We start from the raw sequence: 24,489 nt of genomic DNA on the forward strand, positions 1-24,489 counted from the left end.
CATTTGGCTCCCTTCCTATTGGCAAAAAAAGCTGGTCTAACCCCTCAATGGCAGCTGCTTGGCCTCCATCCCCCCGACGTCGCTGTTTGATGACAACATCTAATTTAGCGTTAAAGATGTCAGCACTGCAACAGAAATCAGGAAAGTAAACAATGGAGAGCAACATGTAAGGAAGCAATGGTGTAGATCTGTCCGAATTCCTCTCACCATTGCTGCTCCATTTTTATCAAACGTATGGTTTTTTCGGCTTGTTAGATCAGATGGGAATGGTGCGGTGTGTTGACGTCCGCATGTTGCGTTCAATGGTGTCATGTAAATTAGCAGGTCAACCCGGGTCTGGTGTTCCCACAGCATGCTGATCAGAGCCGAGACAATTTTAATGCGGGTTGCTTGCCGGGTCGTTTGATCCAACTAGACAAGCATCAGTGAGCTGTTCCCACTGCCACAAAAAGCCAATTATTCCCGGGTTTAAATCGTTTTTTCTGCCAGTGGTAAAGGGGCACTACAAGCATCAGAGAGAACCTTGATGGTATAGTTGAGCTGTATTTCATAGTTCAAACAAAACTGTATGAATACGAACTTACACGAAATACCATAAAAATGGCATAGTGTTGACACCACAACTTACCAGTGGATGTCTTTTATATCTCTTTAAATCTAGTATATAAGCAGTACATGTTTTGTTCAAATACAAGTAACCAAATGATATCTAGCCTCAGCCTCTTTTTTTTTTTAAAGACCAATGCTGATTATTCTGACATCAGTCCAACCAATCTCCGATATGTGCTGCTGTTTTTTAAGGCCCTTTATTGGAGCAGATATTGCTTTTCTCCCTTGTGTTTACATGATAAATTTGATGCAATAAAAACAAATGTTAAAAAACTTTATTAACAAATTAAACTAATAAGTAACAGTGAAGAGCAAAGAGGGAGATGCATTGCCTGTGATTCACATGATCTCAAGTCATGGTTGATGAATGCAATTATTAATCGGTGAAAAGAAACAAATATAGGCCGATAAAGATGCTTTGAAAAAAGCTAAAATTGGACCAATATATCGGCCGGTTGATGTTTCTTTACCTCACTCATAGTTTCATTATAAAATTTTCAGGAGCCTTCAAAAAACCAACACTGATAGAAATCAAATTTTTTAGCATTTGAAGTCCATTTTTAAATAATAAATAACTTAACTTAATGCTTTCAACTATGAGAATTAGTCTGACCCAGTCTAGGACGGTTGATTCCTTCTGTCATCTGACTCAACATCAAGGCCTATCGCCACCCAGAGGACACGATGTGGTCTTCTAATCATCAGTTAGTAATACGGCCATCTCAAAGCTCTGCCTTTGGGGCACATTAGCAATTCAATGGCAAACATTAATCACAGTCAATTACAGAACATGTCATCATCAAGTCACAGAGGCAGTTACTTTTACCAGCAATATTCAGGATGGATTTTTTTCACCAGTGGACACGGCTGATATGAAACACAAAAGAAGGTCAGAGATAACAATCTGTGCTTCAATAGACATTGGATCCACTAGGATGCAGCAGACATAAAGATTTTAGAATATTTAAATCAGAAGCTAATGGCTTATGAGTTGTGGTTTACCAAGTTGATTTAAGGACTGTTATAGGTAGAGGATGTATAGAAAATATTATTTGTGTGCTTAAGCACCAAAGGGAAGCAAGGGAGGCTGAGTCACAAGAGAAGCACTGATCCATCATCTAATTTCATCTTCTTGTGCTGCGATCATAGAAACATGACACATTGTTTGTTGAGTAAAAAAAAAAAAATCAAACAAGGAAAGAAGGCATTAGATGAAATAAGAGAACAAAAACAAGGAAGTGAGAGAACAAATATATTTGCTTCCTGTGGAAGTGACATGATGTTTCATTTGTGTTAATGCACCAACCGTTAGGGCAAAATTTGATGCTCAGCTCACAATATTGCACTGACCAAACCATCAAGGAGAAAAAAAGGGCAAAGACAACAAATAATCTCTGTGAGGACAGATAAATCAATTAGCAGAGCTGCTTGTCAGACAGAAGCATTGCTATTTACCCTTTCTAGAAACCAAAGGTACGGAAGGCAAAATGTCCATGTTAGATGTTTCTGGGAAGAGAATTCTACACTGTAACAAAAAGATTCAATGAACTTCACAGGGATTTTATATACTAGACCATCAGAAATAAGAAAAAAATTGCAAAATGGAGGACAAAGTATGTTTCACTACTTTTTCCACCAAAAAAAGCCTTTTATGTGAAATGATTTGCAGTATTTTCTAGACCCATTGACTCAACACTTTGCAGACCCACCTTTGGCCTCAACTAGTGTTAAAATGTTATTTTATTTTGTTATCTGCACTTTTTTTTAAATATATTCTGCTTTGAATTTTGTTTGGTTTTATTCAAGGCATGTTGTGCAAGTCAATTCATTTTATTTAATTTTTGCTTTGTGATGGTTTGTAGGAGTCCAGGTCATTGTCCCCCACTCAGCCCAAGCTGGGGATGCTAAAATGGAATAATACAGGTGCACTCCATCAGACACAAAGGTGTGAGAGAAAATGGGGGTGGAGATGAAAGGCTGTTTGCCCTTTTTTTCAAAAATAGCACCACTGGGCTACACTATAGCTGAAGGACCTTTGTCTATATCCTTTTTACATCTCTGAGGACGTACATCTTTCAAAATTACTCTCAAACAAAATAAATGTGTAAACAAAACTTATGAAGTCAATCTATCTATCTAACAATCTTCTGAGGCATCTACAGAGAAGTCATATTTTAAGGCTATAGGAGAAAGTGTATTTTATTTATACCAGAAAAAAGAGGCAATAAACAAACACATCTTGAATTTATGAGTTTTATTGTTTAAAAAAAAATCTGAAGATTATGTGTCTTTCTCCACCTAACAAAAAGCTGCATATTAAATTTGAATATCCATCCATCTATTTTCCGTCACGCTTATCCCAAGCAGGGTCGCAAGGCTTGCTGGTGCCTATCTCCATCTGCATACGGCCGAGAGGCGGGGTACACCCTGGACAGGTCGATCGCAGAGCAAAAATTTGAATAGTTCAGCAGAATATATTATGACTAAACTATAATCATTAGAAGCTTGTTTCAGTTTCAGATGTTTCTCCTATAAAGACACAAAAAGGCTCCAATAACAACAGCAGGACATTTGGAACATGGCGCTTATAAAGGATACTTGAGCTCAGCAGCGTCTTGACACCATCTGTTTCACTGCAGCCTCGAATCACAAACGGACGCAGAATAATTCAAATATCGCTTTGTTTTCTACCTCCTATGTTCAAAACCTCCAGTAAATTCTGCCTAAAATAAGCAATTAGCATCCTGTGATGTAAGACGGTGTAAGTTTGTGTACAGTAGCTCGGCAGAGATCATCACAAGTGCTCTTTTTTTGGTCATTAGCTCCAGTTTACTGCAGCAAGCCATTGATGACACTGAACAAAGGAAAGCCCAAAGCACCAGAATAGCCCAATTCATTGGTTAAAACAGATATGATGGTTTATCAGAAAAGGGCTCAGGGATCCACAAAATGAGCGTATTCATTTACAACTATAGCGGGGGGAATAATACAGGGCACAGTTTGAAAATGACCTGTTTTACTTCGAAAACGCCTGGGAAATAGCATGAACGTTGTCTCATTGTTGTTGTTTTTTTAAGGCAGAAAAGATTATATGATTCTCTTGCTTAGACTATTGTCGTAATTTTCTGCAGCACACTGAAAGAACTTTTCAAATGGATTCACCTTTATTTCCCTAATAATGACTCATTTAGATGCTTGAATGCCTCCTCTTAAACCTACTGTAGCTCTCATGGGAGAGTATCCCTGCATAATAAACAACTCTTATATGTGTGGTTTTTATTATCCACTGTGCAAAATAAGAGAAGCTTATCATGTTTCATTTTAATGTGCCAGAAATATGCCAGAAATATTCAGGCAGGTACTAAAGCAGCGCCATTTAAAAAAGGCATATATTTTCTGCAGAACTGACTGGACAAACAACTCCTTAAAAATATATAAAGGTAGATTGACTCCGAGAATAACAAGCAAAGCAAATCCAACAAACTCATATTAATAAATTACAACCGTACATGCTTATAAGGAAAGACAATCTGCTAAATGGTTATACGTTTTACTGCATGTAACTTTGCACATAAGCATTTAAACATTTGTTACTTAAGTAAAGTCAACAAAAATAACAGCAATCTAATAATGTTTGATTATGTTTAACTGAAAACATCTTCATGCTGAAGCAGTCTTAATATATAACAATGAAATTATTGATACACTTTTTTTTTTTTTTTTTTACAGTGTACAGTCTGGCAATGTGGCAATAAGAATAATTGTCTTGATCCCAAAAAGAGCCCAACAGATTTTACTTTCACAAGTGGAGCAGTACGGCTATCGCCATAGTGTTCCACTTGTTTCATGCATTCAAATTGCTTTATTATAATTATGCAGGGAGTTTTAAAGATTATGGACACTGCAATGTAAGTAGAACAGGAAAGGAAAAACAGAAAAAAGGAGAAAAGATTAAAGAAAGAGGAGATAAAAAGGAGATAATGATAAAACATTTTCAATCTGCTTTATCACCTGCAAAGAGATGTACAAAGAACAGCACAACCAACGGACATGGTACGAGAAATACAATAAAGTAACACCTAAAATATAACTAGTATTATTTAATCTGATCTGTATGCTTTGTTACCTGAAGATAAGAATATGGGCTTTCTGTGTGGAAGTGAATCTCTAAGCATATGGAACCAAGCACCTGTAGTTTTTAGAAATTATTGATATGCTTGTTTTTAGAGTTTTGGATTTTGCGTAACAGAACATATTAGAACTTAACTGGAGAAAATATTTATTTAAATGTTACTCACAAAAAAGTTAATGTATTTAATCTTGTTTACTTAGCATATGAGCTTATCAAAAGATATTGAAATGTGTTTTTCTTTTAAATCCACACCATTAACGAAGGAAAATCACTTTTATTTTAGGAACGGTAGACCTTTTTCAATCAGGAGCTGTCAACTCTGCATGTCCTAAGCTGAGTGAAAGCTTTGCTAATGACGCAAAAAAATACATAAATTTATGTGGAGATTCATGCAAGAACTTATCATGTGCCTGACTACCTAAACTTTTGTGTGGACAACAGCTTCCCTACAAGAACAGTGACAAACCTGGAGTCTTTAGGGGGATAAGAGAGGATGAAACCACACAACATAAGTAGGTAAATGATCTAATGCTGGTGTGATACTTGGCAAATCAGACTAGTTACAAAGTGAGCAGAATGCAAACCTAAAAAAAGCAAAAAACAAGATGACAAATCAAGAAAATAGATAAATCGATATATTGTTTTATTACTCTAAAACCTCTATTAGCCACCTGCCTCCATTCTGAAACACTCTATTAGTGAGTCTGTATTAACTCTGGGAGAGCTGAGGCTGTCTATTTATCTGCAGCCGAGTGCAAAGTGAGTGTTAAACACAGATAAATTCAGCCTGTCCTCTGGTACCTGGAGCCGATGAGAGAGGCTGGGTTGAGTATCTCTTTTCTCACCTGACAGGCACAAGGGCAATAATCGCTAATGGAAAACATGGAGCGCTGGGTGTTTACCTTCTCCAAAGGGGTGCGTTGCACAAAATAAAGGCCTGGATTCAGAAATCCAAGACGTTCAGCGGGAAGAAATCCAACACAATCACACAAGAGCAGTGATGAAGCATTAAGGCTTCTGACTTCAGACAAAAAAACAACGGCTTCATTTAACAACTAAGCAAGCTGGTTCCCTAAAAAATCTATATCCCATTTGATATTTTTTTAATAATCTAGAGGAACAAATGTTCATCATCACTTTAATAAATTTGATTTGGATTTGCAGCTTAATCAGCATTTCAGTCGCATTCCATAACTTTCCTGTTTGATTGCTTTCTGCTCTTGTATTCAGGTCATTCTTTAGGCGATTGTATAGGTCACTGCTGCAAAATTTCATTCTCTTGGAGAGTGAGCCACATCAGTCCTGGAAATTCATTCACTCCAACCTTCTCTATTCCTCCACTACACACAAATTCTTGAATTTGGCTGGAGAACAACCTCCTTCACTGACTCAGAGGCGCATCACTATAGATGCATTGCAATATCGCAATTGAAAATACTGGATTTACCACAAAACTGGCATCATATAGAGGCAAACTTGCTTTTACTTAGTTCTGTGATGACGTTTTGGCAACACGAGTCCTCGTCAATTCTGTTGGCTAGGAATAGAACAATCTGTATTTAGAGCGCTGATATTTAAGCAGCACACGGGTCCATCCTCCTAAGCACATTGCAAACCAGATGCCAATCAATGACCAAGCCTTTGTCCATCTTGGTCGTTAATTTATGATCATGAGTATGCATATGTAATTTCTTTGGAATGAGATCCATGCCTGACTTTTAGATGCTTTTAAGCTGAGACTACACTGGAAAATATCGAAATCTAGATAAGTAATTTTTTTCTTAAAATAAGTGCATTTGTTCTTGGATTGAGGAGGTAAAACAGACATTTTGCCAATAGAACAGGACAATTTACCCTAAAAAAATAAGAAAACACAATTGCATTGTCTTATTTCAAGTGCATATTATCTAATTATCTTATTTTAAGAGTAATAATACTCATTCCATTGGCAAACTACCTTATTTACCTTCTCAAATTAAGGGTAAATACAAGTATTTTAGGAAATTTTTACTTATTTCTAGATCATTTTTCCAGTGTACAAAACCTTCCCTTCTGTTTAGGGATGGTTTTCCCTTTTAACAAGGGATTGTGTGAGGGATTTCTTTTGAGTCAATGAGTCGATGCAATCAGCTGGTTTTCTCTAGATAGAAAACTTTGAACCAAACTGACTGTATGATCTGGTTGGATTATCTCTGTAAAGCGCCTTCAGATAGCGTGTTGTAAATTGGCGCTATATAAATAAGCTGGATTTAATTGAACAAAGATGGGTTCCTCACCCCCTCTTTCAAACCATCTCCCCTCTCTGTCCAGAATCTCCAGAAGCATTTTGGTCATCAAAGGTATGCTAATCTTGCCCTGAACTGCTGGCTCTCCTGTACTGCACCATGTGTTTATGTGGCTGTTGTTTGGTTTCTCTAACATACGGATCCAAACAGTCCATCCTGCATCAGTTACACCGCTGAGCTTTGGTTTAGCTTTTCTGTCTTTGGGATGAACAGGTTTTTGTCTGAGTGTATTGTTGGTTTTGGAATTCACTGCTTTATTTTGCTTACAGTCTCTCGGTTTTATCCTCGGTGTTAGGTGCAGTGTTGTTCCTTCTGATTCTTCTGCAGTTCTTCTCTGCAAATGAATGAATACTGTCAGGCCAGTAACTCAGAGTTTCGATCACATAAAGTTTATGTTTCAGTGGGAGATTTATGAAACCATCTGCATTTAAACTAGCAAACAATTTTGCTTATTTGTTGTTTACTTTCAATGTTCCTTCTAATGCTTTTACACTCTACAAACCTACACAAAACGATACATTTTATTACATATTACATTTAATTTATTATTTTGATAATTAAAAAGTGGATTAAGACAGAGGGTTAACTTGTTAACTGTCATATCCCATCTAGTGATTCCTAAATGTGAGAGGAGGAAATAGTCTAATTTTATTTTGATGAGATAAAATTTAGTCATTTTATTTAAGGTATTTGAGGCTGCTCTCAATCACTAAAAACTTGGGGATCCTGACAGTAGCCAATCATAAAGCTCTAGGGCAGATTTTTGCAAAGCCGACACTTATAAGTCTAAGGTTTGCTGGTGTTCTAGCTTTCCAACTTTTTGAAGAGTCACAAACTGACCACTGATGTCATGAATGTAAGTGGTGGTGGTTAAAGTTTTTAGATTTATGTAAGCCAGGAGGTCACAATGTGCAACGGATTGATAACATCTAGAAATGACTCCCTCGGTAAGTGTGTCTATAGCTGCTTGCTTGTCCATCTTCCTATCAAAGAAATGAGTATTCTACCTGTGGCCATGCCATCTGATCACTTGTCATTTTGAATCAGCTCTTACGCCCTCGCCTCCAATAACAGATGAACACAAATAAGAATGAAATGCTACCTTAGACGCATTTGTCTGTTCAGTTCTTCTCTGCAAATGAATGAATATTGTCAGTCTGGTAACTCAGAGTTTTGATCACACAAAGTTCATGTTTCACTGGGAGATGTGGGTCAAAATACAGATATTGGTTTGTTGGTGTAGGTTTCTGGTAAACTTAAGTGTCAGGATTCCCATTGTTCTCAGTGTGCAGAGCACAGTCCAGAAAGGTCAACATGTTATTCTTGGAATTATCTCTAGTGAACCTTATCTTTCTTTTTCTGCTTGGATTTAATGTATCATAGGAAATATTTTGTGTGGCACAAATTCAATCCTTGTATTATGATACATTTTGTTGAATAGTTCAATAGACTTTCTCAGTCCTTTATGCTAAACTTTGGCCTATAACTAACACACTCACACCTAAGGAGAATTTAGAGAAGCCAGTTAAACTAAAATTCATGTTTTTGGACTGTGGGAGGAAGCCGGAGTACCCAGAGAGAACCCACACATGCACAGAGAGAACATGCAAACTCCATGCAAGTGCTACCCATTGTGCAGCTCCGCGTCGAGCAGCAAAAGTTCAAATTTTCCAACTCCAGCATCTGCTGATTGTGAAATGTTGAACATTTCGGCAAAGTTTCCAGGGGAAAAACAGTGCATACAATTTGTCATTTTTTTTAGTAAAGGCAGCAAACATTGCTAGCTAAAAGCTTGATCAGAAGCTACAGCAAACATTTCATTCTGCAAAATGTGAATGTTTTAATGTGAACAAAACGTTATCTCTGAAAGGTTTAATGTCCCTCATCCTAGTCAAAGCAGGACACAATTACATATAGCATACTGTGTTTTAGTTTTAGTTTTGTTTTTTCATTTTAAAGCTACAGTGTGTAATAATTACAGGGATATACAGTCAGAAATGTAATATATTATACATAACTATGTTATTTATCATCATCTACGAGCTCAGCCTCTTAACCTTAATATTTGCGTTGGCTTAGAATTTGTTATTTATAATTACATAGGAGCGGGTCTCGCAGCCATGGAGGCAGACATCTTTGCGCTACGGCAGCGCAGGGCCAACAAACTAGTGATGGCGAGATCGCCCATTACGGGTATATTTATCATCTTAAGTCTACATGAAATCTGTACCCTACACAGACTAATGAAATACTATCTGTAAAATTATCTATGTAAACAAACCTCATCACTTGAGAATGTAGGACGTCGTGGAAGACATTTTGTCGTAACGCTCGCCGTACTGTTGGGGGGGAGAAGCGGTGGGAGGGAGATGTTCATGTTGCTGCGGTCTGCAGTCTGGACATTAGATGTCGCTGAAAATTACACACTATAGCTTTAAGTGGGCCCAAGCACTTAAATTAAAAGTTACGAATTAAATAAAAACTAATGGAAATTGCTGCTTTAATCTGTTGGTATGTGTCTCAGTGTGCACATTTGATGCTGCTCACAGTGGTACTCAGTATACTCAGGGGGCTTATGTGTTTGCTCAGACACATTAAAAACTAAAGGCAACATTAATTGTGAATAGAAGGATGTTCAGATAAGCATTCATGTAAATACTTATCCAGATCAAGTTGTTAATAGCCGTGTTTCTATTTATTATCAAATAGTTTATTTGCGCCACATGTCAATGTGTCATATTTACAGCAAAAGCTTTGGCGGGGAAGCAAAACTGGTCTGTGCATGACCAGCGACTATTAGCATGTGTTGCTGAGCCTGTAGCTTAATCAATGAGTTCAGTAATAATCTCAACCATAGAAAGCACCTTCTGCGACTCCATCCTGGGAGGTCAGAAGACAAATAAACTTATTATTTGGTGTTCAGCAAAAAAAAAAAATTCTTCTGTATGTTTTTCTTTAGGGAAATTTGATCTCTGGTTCTAAATAAACCATGCTGCCTAAAAATGCACATGCAGCATATAAACTGCTCCGTGTAAACACTACAATCTGTGTTTTTTTTTTTTTTGTCTTTGAGTCCAAGTACATTTCATTCAAATTTTGTTAATGTAAACGCAGAGACAGACAAACATTTATGCATGTTCTATATATTCATTCCTTTTATTCAGTTTCAAGCATTTGGCATGCAAACATGAGTGACTATGTTACAGAAATCACAGCACAGTGTGAAACTAAACCACGCTTTCTTTGGATTATTAATGCCATAATTCAGTAGCAGTCTCATGGATTCTGTACCAGTGGAAAACTTGTATGTAGGTGTGTGGGAGATTTGTGTGTATATACCACACCAATATGCCAATGCACTCAGCGACATGTTTTGCTGATTTATCAGAGATTTCCAAACAGATCGATGGTAACTCAGTTTACCTCCTTATTCTGGCTATCACTGGAAAATATACGAGGTAAACATTCCAGACTGCTAGTTTTAATAGTGCATCGTCCCTTCTTATGCCACTGTAACAAATGGTTGAAAAGCAACAATGTTAGAAATTCAACAACAACCAAGCTGCTAAAGAAAATTCAAAGGGGTATTAAGGAAAAGTCCGGTCAGCAAGGAATAATCAATGGATCATTATTTATATCTAAACCTAATACGTTCGTGGTGATTTAATGAATTTAGCATTAATCAGTAAAAAAATAAAAATAATTTTCGTCTTGATCGCTGAGTCTGGGAGCGGCCATTTTTGCCCAAATACAGTAACCCCTCCCTCCTGCCATCTTCCAGCAGTGACGTCATGGTGCGGTAAGCCCAGCGCCATTCTCCCCGCTTTACAGGCAAAATCAATGGGAACTTCTAGACACATCTGCAATCAACAACAATTATTGAAGATTTCCAGACGACTTCACCACTGAAATTTACCAGAGCTATAGTGAAACTGACAATGCTCACGTGCATGGCAGCTGGAAGTTGGAATACATCGGGTAAAAGTGAAAAAAAGAGTTATGTCAACTTTCCGATTCATGATCCTCCACGGACGGGTTCTGGGACTGGATTTGGCAATCCAACGACGAAGAAGAAAATTTTCAAGATGACTTAAATAATAGCATGTTGTGCCAAACACCAGATACAGCACTGGGACTTGATCAACAGCCGATACCACATCGTGACGTCACAATCAGGTAGGTGGCAGTAGTGTTCTGTGACAAACATGGATGCCTCCAGTAAAGCACATTCAAATGAAATTTCTCTTAATTTAACAAAAAAAAATTAAATTAAGAAATTACTCTGAATTAAAAACACTTTTCATTTATTGAAAAATATGTAATAATTTCATATTAAAAGTACTTTTAGAATTTTGCACTCTAAATATGACTGGACTTTTCCTTTAAGAGAGCATTTGAATATTGAAAAAAGTAAGATAACCACAAGAAATATTTTAATCTTATCATTAATCCCTGCATTTTACAGAAAACACAGAAGAAGTGGAGCGGTATGGCAATTGCGATACCGCTACACTTGTGAAAGTAAAATCTGTTGGGCTCCTTTTGGCATCAAGACAATTATTCTTATTGCCACCTTGCCAGACAGGACACTGTAAAAAAAAAAAAAAAAAAAAAAAAAAAAAAGAAAACACAGAAGAAGAAGACAGAGCTATAGCATTGCGACAACTAGAGTTTCTATAAAACACAATTTATTTCCATTTCTTTGGCACAATTTATGAAAGATAGCCAAGATAACAGAGTTTGACAGGACAAAAATAGGATTTTAGAGCTAGTGGCTGAAAACCTGGCATAGTGTAGATATTCAATTGAAGGATGATGTATGTGTGGGACTTGTTTCAGATCCTCACGGATTTTCTTTTACACTTGCGTCTAAAGAATGACTTACAGACATTATTATCACTAAAATCATATCATTAAGACATATACCTGAGTTGCATTACTTCTTTTTCAGAGTCCTAAAAAAAAGGTAAAAGTAGAAAACCAACAACAACCAGGGAGAAAAACAAAAAGATTTAAACATTCAGGATGTTGGTTAAACTGCTGGCTGAAACAAGTAGTTTAAAACATATAAACCAATAATATACAGACACATACTTGGTCAAATGCACGCTGAAGGGTACCAGGGTAAATTCCCACTGATTGCCGTATTTAGATTTTTAAGATTTTTGAAGAGTTCTGTAGATAAAAAAGGCAGTGTCGATGTGAAAGATCAGAAAAGAAAAGTCTGACTGATTTAAGAAATGCAACAACAGCTTAAATAACCATATGTTTCTGGCTTCTTTCAGGAGGATAACCATATATATTATAAAACCTTTTTTGAGCACAAATCCGTAGTCCAGGACAGCTACATGGATGTTTAGGTAAGAGTTTCACAACAACTGTATGACTGTCATGTCATCCATTCATTTTCTTCTGCTTTATCTGGGGCCGGGTCGCGGAGTTAGCTGATCCACACGCCTCCTCCAGCTGTTCTGAGGGAACCCCGAGGCGACACCAGGACAGCTCAGAGACGTAGTCCCTCCAGCGTGTCCTGGGCCTTCTATTGGGAGGAGGCCTTGTTGAGGAGGATGCATCCGGAACAGATGCCCGAGCCATCTCAGCTGGCTCTTTTTGACACTGAGGAGCAACAACTCCACTCCAACCTCCTCCCTGTCATACTCTGTTGTCTAGGTGCAGGTCTGTGTTTTCTTTCTCTCCCTCCTCTGCAGGGCTGGACGGGCAGGTGCGTTCCATCAGAGCTAATAACCAGCCTTCATAAGGAGCTGAAACCAGGAGGAGGGCGTCAGTTCATTCACGCTTCAGTGTGGTACAGACCTACTACTTCAAAACCCTATTTTCGGTGAGAACAAATCCTAACCTCATCCTAGTAATTTCTGTCTATAAAACCATCAAGTGAAAGACCTGGAAACCCACGCCTGGGATCAGAATCAGAGAGACTTCTGGAACGTTCTCAGACCAGAAAAGAACCCCGGATCCATCTGTCAGCCCTCCTGCCTGTGCTCGCCTGCCTGTCCACCCACCAACAAACCAACAGAGAGAGAGAGAGAGAATTTGGATCTGCACCAACAAACCGGACCACTAAACAGCACTTCTTCCCCAAGACCAAGCCCAAGCTGCCACCTCAGTGAGTTCACCATCCAAAACATATTTTCACAAATCCCAAAGCTCAAGTTTTTCACTATCCTCCCTATCTTTCCCAGCAGAGCTCACAAGACCCCCGACCAGCTAAAATTCAATCTTGTTCATCTCCATCACTTCAATAAACTTTTTCCCTTATACCAACTGTCTCAGTTATTGCGCCCATTCAGAGTCACACTTTCAAAATATGACACTCCCGGGTAACTGAACTCCTCATATTGTCATTTCAATATGGTATAAAACACTAAGAAATACATGGGGTTGAATGGTTGAATGTATGCAGTGTAGATTTTAGCATAAGAGGGTCCATCCCAATCTTTATATGAGTGCATTTAAAATATATGCATTTAAAAATGTGGTCAGGGAATCTACTCTAACATCCCGCTTTAAAAATTGTGGGTTTTGTTATTTTATGGAATATTATAAAGAGTCAAGATATGTTAAAGCACAACACAATAATAACTGTGACAGAAATCATCGCAGGATCCTACAAAACCCAACAAGAAATTCCTTTATTTATCCCAGATAGATGAGTGTGAGGCAGACATGGACTGTGAGGTGTTGTGTTGTTAACATGCCTCCACTGTCTCTCTAAAGGTGTTGGTAGACAGATACAGAGAATCCACTCGCCTGCGTCCTCAGAGTTAAAGCTCAGTGAACATTTCTTTCTCAAAATATTAACTCGAAGCTGGTAAGACGTACATTTGAGAATGGCACTGTAGATGTGTAGAAGATGCCTGGGGAGGTTAGGCAAAGCAAAGTGAAATGACAAGCCGTCTCCAAAAAAGATTGAGCTGTCCATTATAAAAAGACAAAAAAAGACTCAAGGGTGGTTTTATCATCAACAGTTGAAGTGCTGCAGTGCGTACAGTACCTTTCTTTAAACTTAAAAGCTTCAAAACAGAGACGGTGCCTCATCTCAGCCTTTTTTGTGTTGTTTACTAAGTGCATGATGGTTTATATGAGCTTTTAACAACTTAAATAAGATGTACTGACTCATTTGTCTCCCTTTGGCCCCCACCTTTCTCTCTTCACCTGTTCTGAGAAATGGGTCAGACTATGAAAGACTATGGATGATGATGTATGGCAAAGGGGGGAAAAAGTTTTTCAACTCTAATAAAATGAAAAATGAGACTACCTCTGATGGACTCAAGATGAGATGTAACACCCCCTCCTGTGTGCAAAACTATCCCATTATCCCATCTTCGCACAGTGAGAGTGGGATAATGGAGCAGAGAGGATGGGAAGATCTCTGAGTTCCAGCAATACAAAGCAGAGATGCTAATGAAATTTTTGCAGAACTGACATAAAAAGTATTTTTTAATTATAGATTTTGTATTTAAAGACACTAAAGATTAGGACTGGGTGCACATTTCAAAGATTCTCTGCATTGTCAGGTTAGGAGACAAAAAAAGGAATTCATCCCTTTGCTCCCTTACCGGTTAAAACAGATCTTAAAGGGGTAGGGGCTGAAAGGTAACCCCTAGGGATTGGGAGAACCCTTCAACAATCGCATACATCCTCATTAGTTACTACTGGCTTTTACAAAAGCAGACATAATGAGGTGTTGTCTGAAATCATGCCGTCGACACCTGTAGTGATCTCTCCTGCATGGCCTTTCGCATTATCGTAAAATCTGCGGCTAAAAGGAGGAAACTAAGAAGAAGACGTCTTGACGTCTTTTATGGTACTAAGGATGCAATGAATGTTTGTGCAAAACAACAATCAATGTGTTACCTTCAGTGTGCGAACATGGCTCCTTTTTCCAAATACAAGTTTTTTGTGTTTTCATGCACTTAGAAAATGCATGATATAGGACTTTTTACTTGACAGTGGATCCTGTCCAAAAATGTTTATCCAACATCAGCATTGAAATTATTTCATGCCTCAGTTCGAAGTATGCTCTGAAAAAAATCTTAATTTGACAGGGTTTGTAGCCCTACCCCTTCCTTGGTCCCAACAGATTTGGGAAACCCCTTTCCCTACACAACAATGCACAAAACTGAAGGGGTAGGGCCAAGGGGGGAAATGGGATTCACTAAGTGTATAACACTGAGCTAAATTTTAAATAAAAACAGAAAATCATGTTTTACATCGGACTTAAAATCTCAAAACAAAGGAAGTGCACTTTTTTAACACAATGTAGATAAGATTTTTAACCAGGTTACATTTAAAACTTGTAATGGCAGCCAGCTCTATAAGCTGCTACGTTTTTACCACTTTTCCCATGTTTAAGTAAACACTGCAGATTCCTGGTGCAGACTGCACTACAGACATGCTGATGCAAACATATCAGTAAAGATCAGCAGATTGAAACAATTCACACCTGATTTTTGTATTCGGTCTCATTTAGTCTCAAAGATTGAAGGTGCTGATGTGATAATAGAGACAGAGAAAACAATTTCCCCACAGGAAGCTCCAGCCTTAAGGGTTTTAAAAACACACCTACATCATTATCACATTATTTATCTTATTCAATAAGCGATTTAATCAAATTTAGTTTGCATTAAAAGCCTGGGTGGTTTGATGGATGTTCTTCCAGTAAACAAAGGAGGCCAAATCAATTGGGCCTCAGTTAAAAAAAAAAGAAAAAGAAAAAAATCAGTAAGCTTTTAAAAAAGGAAAATATAATATAGAAATATTACACAACTCTTATCATATATAAATGATGAGCATAAAACTTTCTTTTCTTTAAGTTTAAAAAAAACAAAAACAAAAATAGCAACCTATAAGATTACTATCATCTAAATTATGACATTGTTATTTTACAAGTTATTTTACAAGTTTTTCCACAAATAGAGCTACAAATTCTTTAAGAAAAAAACAATATATATAGCTTCAGATATTCATAAGAAACATTTTGCTTTGGTTGTAAATAAGACAGTTTTAAGGTCAGACTCAGAGTGTAAATCCTCAAACCTGAACCCAATTTTACGTCAGCATAATGCTTTTCATTAAAGCAAACAGTTCTTTTACTTATGCTGCTGATCAGAGATCATCACAGAAAATTGTCTTTTCTTTCTGGTTCAGTCTAAAAAAACGAGGCTAAGTTAGATTGAACAACTATCCAATTTGTGTTTTTAGTCATCAAAAATATTAAATCGATACGAGTCTGCCTCAAAGAAGCTACAATTAACAAGTTTCAGGAACAGAAATGTGTCAGTGAAAATTCTGCGTCTGCCTGCTGCTCTGCTTCACAGCTTTTTCATTTATTGACTGCAGCTGGTACGCCTGTCAAAACAAAGTATAACAAAAAACGAAACAAAGGGAGAGGATACACATTAATATACGTATGAATGTAATACATAAATAAATGTAAACTAAAAAAAGAAAATTGAAAATATTTGCTTATACCTGGGCCTTATATTTAGTACTTGTGTTTCTGCAAACATCTTGTAAAATTCTGTCAGTATAAATATTAGAAATGCTATATATACAGATGAAAAATCATCTCCAAAAGCTTTTTTTTTAATTAACCATGAATTAACCTAAATGATCCAAGAAATGACGAAAATAAAATAAAAATAAACCATCTATTTTTATTGCAAACACAAGACTGACTCAATAAAATTGCATCTGCTCTTGTCTATAAAAAATAACTAAATAAAAAAAAAGTGAAATATGAGTTGTTCTGTTTTAAAGCATATTTTCCACTACATCAAAGATTAAAACACTAACACTTATTTCATAAAAAGCTCATAATTAAAGCTACCTGCTGTTTAAAGTTAGTACTGGTAGGAGTTGATCCAGCTCAAAACAATAAAACAGAAAAACAGAGTTGCTTTTTTTAAAGACAAATAAAACAGTCTATTATAAAGAGGGACACTGCATTGTATCAAAAGCTGTTCTGATATAAGAATGTTCCAGAATGTCTGTAAAACAGAAACGCCTGCAACAGCCGAGTCTCATTATCAAAGCCTTGCCTTGTAATGATACATCATTTTTGGACATATAGCTGACGGTTTCTTGAAAGTTCAATGTTCCACCTGGTTACAACATGTCAGTTCAACACCGCTGGATCCTTTAAGTCATACAGAACGAGGCACATAAATGAAAACCAGGGGAAAAGTTCTGCTTTAGGGTCGTACAGAGGAAAGCAGCGAAATTACAGACAAAGTGATGAATGCTCTTCTTCAACAGCCTCCTCTATTATCCATTAATTACCCAACAAGCCGAGCGTGAAATTGCCCCAGCAATCAGCTCCGTACGGCTTCTTTACTTTCAAACCTACCTGTTTATAGTTCAGATTTTAAGCTAATCGACTAGAAATGATTTTGGAGCAAACAATTCAACTTTTAAATGCTTTGTGTGGGGTCTCAGAGTCTGATGATCAAACACCTGCTTCCAGCTGTTGATTTGTTCCAGGCTCTTTCCTGCCGCACTGCAGCTGGTTCATGCTGTGTTTTCTCAAATCCTCCCTTATTATAAGCAATTATTTTGGGTAATTACTGTAAATCAATCCCCAACTGCATCCAACATCTATCAGGCATATTCATGCTTTTATTCTACATAATGTTTGAGCTATTGTGGACAAACAATTTCACCGCTTGGAGTTTCCCACACAAAATTTACACCTAAAATATGCAGACTTTGACTGTTTTCTAGCAGCAGTAAATATAAGAGGAAGCAGCTTTCAAGATGATTAGCCTTAGTGATTCACACAAAAGCAACACTTTGTAATTTTACCCACTTTTTAAAGCGGCAGCGATCCTAGCTGCCAACTTTATACAAGAATAAATCTGAGGATTCACCGCAAACCTACAGGGATCTTTTCCAGGAAGCCTGATCAACCGGAATGTAAGGTTTTGACTTCTGAGGTCATTGGTCCCAGATTTTCACTGAATAATTTACAAACTACTCCAAAGAAATCATCCCCAGGACTCCAAAGAAGTCCTGGGGATGATAAAAGAGCAAAATATAGAAGCAGAAACATTTTATGAGTTTATGAAAAAGAAATACGTAAATAATTTCTGGCATTTCAGAATATAAACTCACTGCTGCCACAAAAAGTGATTTGATCTATATAATATGTAGGTAAGAAGCATTTTTGTCATTTACACTTACATTTTTCAAGGTAACCAAAGAATCTAGGAACTTTGAATACTACATATTGAAAAATGTTTTAGGGTTGTTATTGCTATATTGCACATATTATAGATTATGAAGTCTGGCCGGTTTTTAAGTGATTGTTGGGATTTCAGTTTGGGGGTTTTGTTTTGTTTCTTTTGCAGTTCGTCCGTGCACCCTCTAGATGGTGCCATTGTCCTCTGCTGGTCTGGAGGGCTTCCTGTTCTTCTCACCTCACACCTGCAGCCTATTGGGTCATCACTTCCTGAGGAGTATTTAAGGAGCAGACTGTCTTTACTTCCTTGCCAGAGTGTTTGCCAGTATTGGGTACTCTAGCCCCTCTGAGTTTGCAGAGTCAACTTTGAGTCTGAGTATCTTCTGAGCTTTTTCAGCGCTAACCAAGTTTTGTCTTTGATTCTTCTGCAGGATTTTCCAGATCCACTGGATAAGCTGGCCCCTTCAAGTCTTGGAAGGGAAACACTCGTCACACTGAGAAAAGGAGACGGATCTCCTCATCTGCACGCCGAGCACTTCAGGAACCAAGTGTCAGTCTGCTCAGTTGCTCCTCAGGATCTCCATAGTCTGCCTGTCCGCCCTCCAACGAACTAAACCTTCTACAGACCAAGCATCCACAAACGGGATCTCAGAAACCTTACCCAAAAACCACTGTGAGTCCAAGTTACCTTGTTTTCAGACCTTTGCCCAGTTTTCCCACAGTCCTTGAACTCACCACTCTGATCTCCTCCTAGAGCTTCTGCTTCCGGTTCCCCAGACCACAGGAATGTCCCCAAGCTGAAGAACTGTTTTTCCCATCATTGATTAGTTATCTTTTCAATAAACTGTTAAAACTTTCTCGGTCTCTGTGAGTGCTTCTGCATGTGGTTCAAATGTATTCGACCCATCATGACAGTGACTAGTCTTGTTTCTAGACATAGCTTTAGGCTTCAGCTTTAAATATGTATAACTGTATGTGCTCTTTCATGTTTTTAACAAAACCAGCTCAATGTTTGTATGTTTACTGATTCATTCCTAGACAGAGCCATCTATGAAGCTAGTTTAAGGTTACTTTCTCTACCATCGACAGTATTTCTGAATCAGTGTGTCTACTTTCCTCCTTTGCATCTTCTTCTGTGTTCTTTAACAATGCTGGATCTTCTTGTTAAAAGGAGTTTTTAACTCTTTACTCTCCCTGCATGCATTCTCAGATTGAATAACACAATGCAATCAAATGTCATCCTGGAGGAGTGAATCCTGCAAAGTTAATGACTTGATGCAATCAGCCTGGTTTCCTTAAATCAACAATAACCAATCTGTATGATATGATTGACTTGTTTGTAAAATGCATTGAAATGACAAGTTAGATAAAGACTCACAATGAAAAAAAATTACGTCTCATCTCTAACATAAACTGAATTTCAATTGTTTTTAAACTTTTAATAAGCTACTGTTTCAGGATAAAAAAAAAGAGCAAACTTTTCCCATAAGATACGATCATGTTGGGAGTTCTTGGCCGACTCACTTTGAATGGTGAAAAATAATATTGTTTTTATTTTCAAATAAGTTTTGGATGGAGTTTTTTTACAGATAAAAAAAAAATCTATCAGTCAAAAAGATTGACTTGGAAGGTAATTTCAAACTTTACGAAGATTAGATCCTTATAACTAATTAACAGTTCTGACAGCAAAGAAGTTTGACCATTTTATTAGCAATCTATAACTCCCTGTGTTCATTGGATAAAAATACAAAGTCAAACAGAGTTCTGTTTCTTTTAGTAACCAAACTGGGAAAGACAAGAGAGCAACACATTTGATTAAAGCAGAAGGGCGTCAATAACTAAAGAAATATTCCGCACATGCTGAGCACCTGTTGGTATAAGTAGAAATCTGTAATTAAGACCTTATTAGATGTCCCATTATTTTTATTTTATTGTTTACTTCTTAAAAAGTCTGCTTTGCAAGCCAGACTGACATCTTGTAATCAGGAATGGAAACTGGAAACGACTTACTAGAAAGTAAAAGAGAAATAAATAAATAAAAGCCTGCTTGCATTAAAGGCCCTAAAAAAGGTGAAGCTGTAATATTGTCATAAATTGCTGGAAAATTATTAAGTCCAGATCAGTTTGCATGTACAACTTATGTGAGGGTACAGGAAGATCCTGACATATTCCTCCTTGTGCTACATTTCCTTTGATTTTGACCATTTCCACCAAAAAGTTCGTCTTTTTAAAGTGATCCACCATTTCTGCTTTGGGGCTTTTTTGAGCATCATTTCTTCTTTTTTTTTTTTTATAAACAAGGTCATTATATTTTCCGCCACACAGACCCCTTTTTTTTCATTCCATGTGTTTGAAGAAGATGACACATTTGACCATTAAAAAGCCACCACACTACTTTATATCTGTCTGGGAGATGTAATAACAACAAGTATTTATTTATCCATAGTGCTCTGGGAGGAAAATTGCCATCTTATATCTAATCTTTGCTGCTCTGGCCCATATTTCACCTGCAACTGGGGAAGACTGATGGTTCAGGAAGTCCATACCAGGAATAAATTATGTATCACTGCAGTTTATCTGAGCATGCACACACATTTTTTATTGTAAAATAGCTGAAACATGACACCTTCAGCTTACTTTAACTCTATATACCTTCTAAGTCATTACTGTTCCTATTTCTTATCAGTTTTTATTAATTTTGTTGTGTTTTCTGGTAAATCAAAGGTTTCTTTTCAATAAATATGTTAGATATTTTCCAAAATAAATAAATAAACTTGATTTTTGATTAAAAGGAATGGAAGTAGTGACTTTTAATCCGGTTTTAAACATATATTTTTCATGAAGCCCACAGCTCTGAATTAGAAATTGTTTTTTAATTTGTCTGATTTAATATCCTATGTCCTGAAATATTGAAGGAACAAAAAGTAATAATGTAACCTTTTTTTTTTTAAAATGGGAACATTGGTGGCTTAGTTGTTACGGCATTAAGCCTGTTCCCTGAAGGTTCTGAGTTCAACTCCCACAGACTGACACTCGGGGTCCCTGAGCAAGACCCTTAGCCCCCACTGCTCCCCAGGCGCCGCAGAATGGCAGCCCACGACGATAGGTTAAATGCAGAGGTAAATTTCTCCAATGTGAGATCAATAAAGTTCAATTATTATAATATCATAACACTAAAATACGTGGCATCCCACCCCGTTTTATAATGTTTTGCAGGTTGCAAAGTCAAGACAGATGAGACCATTCAGCCCCTTTAAGTTGTTGTGCAAATACTGTCTGCTTTGCTACTCTCACTGGCTTTTTGCAGGATTCTCTTTGCCTACATGAAATACCCAATGCTGCGCTCTGTTTTGGCAACCCTGGAGAATTCTCATGTGATTGGCTCAGGAAGCAGACATGGTCTACTGTACATACTGCTGAAGAACTTTTGCAGCGTACCCGAAATACTGAAATACTTGACTAAGATGTTGTTGACGGAGAATCAACTGTTCCCTTTTTACTGGGTGACAAATGAGAATCATTTCAGTCATAAATTTTGCAATAAAGTTTTTACGCATTGTTCCTTTTTTAAAGACCCTCTAATCCAGTCAAGTTTTTTTTTATGTTTTAGCACTGTAATACAGTTTTTTTGTTTGTGTATTCATTAAAAAAATCCTGGTTCCAGATGGTGATCCGGATCATCACGTTACACAACTTCTCTAAAAATTTCAGCAAAATTTGTCCATAACTTTATTATTATTAATATTATTTTTTAGCTATTTTTGAAACAGACTGAAAAGCAAACAGACAAACCATGTAACCACTGTAAACGGGTAAAGGGCATGTACTTATTTAGTGCTTTGGTCAAGTTAGGAGACTTGCATCCGGGCCCTCTGACAACAATCAGTAGGCAATGCAGGTGAAAGCCAGAGCCGGGACTTGAACCGACAACCCTCTGATTGTAGGGCAAACTCCTGCAGCGATGCCACTGTGACCAATGTGGTTAAAATCTGCCGTACTTTTTGTTTTTTGGGCATCCAGGTATTTTCAGTAGTTATATTTTACAATGGGTGAGTACATCGAGTGCAGATGAGCTGCATTTAAACCTTTTTTTTGGTACATTTAATGTTTCCTCGTAATATTTTGAACACCTAAATTAATATTTGTTTTTTAATGTAAGAAAATCTAGCCATCTTTGAAGAATTATCACGGTGAATAAACTGAAATAATTTCTTGTCTAGCAAGGGATTTCTTTATATTTACTGCAATGTATGGCAAAATTAGAACTGAAAAAATATAAATGGTAAATATGAAAAGTAGGAGATGATAAATATCTGCCCAATTATCATAAAAGACCACATCCTGAACTCAGAATCATTAAATATATTATTACAGAGGCAGATCAAATACAGAATAAACAAACAGCCCTTACAGTTTGCTGCCCCTATATTCGAATACTTCAGGGTCCATGGATACTGACGCAGTTTAACCACTGAAGCATCAGCTTCGGTACATTTTCCCTCGCCTTTGCAGAGGCAGATGGGGGAACATGTTGAAAGCAGGACTCTCCATGCAGTCCTAATGTACACTTGCTAAGAGGATGCACACTTGTGTTATTCAGTGATTCGTTAACTGAAGATCAATCTGTTCACAAAAAAGCAACATAAGGAGGAAATCATGCCACAGAATCCACTCAAATCCACTTAACCCAGAAGCAAGCAGTTAGAGTTTGCTGCATTATGCAAATGTTTAACTCTGGCTGTGGCTGAAGGTAAGGAAATCCTAGAGATGGTGCTTCTGGGGAATACTCACTTTAAATATTGTGATAAAACATGCATTTTATCGTAGCCTTTATTTGCTTTCTGCATATTTGCACCTGAAATATCTTAGCGCTATTAATTTTCAGTACAGATCACATTTCATAGGACATATTTCTTTCCAAATCTGAATTTGATTTATGATTAACATAAATAGATAATAATATTAAATATGGTTTAGTAAATCTGTTTCTCATAATCTGCAGAATCTAACCTGAAATTGTATTTGAATGGAATTGCCTTTTGAGTGACTGCTGGACATTATGAGTTTGTACATGTTAATGATTACTGTTGCTTAGGAACAGCTGATGATCGGCTGCTGGAGTCCTGCTAAACTAATGAATGTCAGATTTATTTCGGAACATTCACAGCTTCTAAAATTGTGGCACGTAAAACATGGTTTAAAAAAAATTACCTCTGACAGTAGTGGGGAACTGAGCTGCTTTAATCATACCATAGATTTTGGTAATTGGTCTTTTAACCATGAATTTACTTCATTCTTCATTCAAACTCTCTGGCAATTCTTGAAAGGTATCTTAATCTAAATAGTTTCCAGACCAGTTGAAGGTCTTTCAGAGTTTTTTTCGGGACTTTGGCAACTTTTTTGCAAAAACAGTTTATGAAAACAGTTTTTTTTTAATGCAGATTAAAGTCTAAATGCAGTCCAGTAACAGTGCAAAGTCCCAGTTGACTGGAAAAATATAAAAGCAACGGAAAACTTTTGAAGTATTGAAATAAATAATAATAAAATGGAGTGTTTGACAGTCGCCCACCTGTCCCATATCAAAACTGCCACTGCTCAGCAACATTAAAGCAAAAATGAACCTAAGGATTTCGATGAGAAGACAAAAGATTAGAATTTGTAACTTTAAAGTGGTCAAATCCATTTAGCCAACTGTCTGGTTAATATTTTCATTTCATTTGGACATGTCAACTCAAAACTTCTGAATCATCCTTAATCCCTTGAATCATGTTAAAATGACATTGATCAGAAATCTTAATATAAGCCCAAAAACTAAGACTTCTTTTTGGAGATCTTTAGGGAATGAATATAACTTGTGCCTCATAAATAAGTTGTATAAATAAAAAAAATATATCATCAGTGATGTATTTATTATTCAAATGTAGTTTAATATAAACTGCTACTACTACTAATAATTACTCTAAGGAACTAAATAAAATGATTTAGTTTAATAAGTTGGACATGTTAAACATGTTTTAAGCAATTTTCCTCAAAGTTTTGTCTTAATTAGATATTTGCTCAATTAGTTGTATTAATTTCAACCTTTATTATTCTACATAAAAAAAAACAGTTAATCGAAAATCAGTTGTCAAGCATCAGCTGTCAGAGGATAACTAAACTCAGCCCAAAAATATAGTTAAGGGACATAGAAAGACAAAAGGCTGCAACAGCCAAAAAAGTCTCTACAGATAATGATATTATAAAGAGGGAGAAATGCATTCATA

General features: G+C 36.9%; 1 protein-coding gene across 2 annotated transcripts in view; it reads right to left on the minus strand.

The window, feature by feature from the left end:
• LOC119781036 (ankyrin repeat and BTB/POZ domain-containing protein BTBD11-A) overlaps window positions 1-24,489 on the minus strand; it is a 246,226-nt gene that overhangs the window by 45,369 nt on the left and 176,368 nt on the right. The window lies entirely within an intron of this gene.

This window comes from Cyprinodon tularosa, unplaced genomic scaffold, assembly GCF_016077235.1.
Source record: "Cyprinodon tularosa strain WSP-4 unplaced genomic scaffold, ASM1607723v1 ctg17, whole genome shotgun sequence".
In the NCBI taxonomy this organism is placed as follows: domain Eukaryota; kingdom Metazoa; phylum Chordata; class Actinopteri; order Cyprinodontiformes; family Cyprinodontidae; genus Cyprinodon; species Cyprinodon tularosa.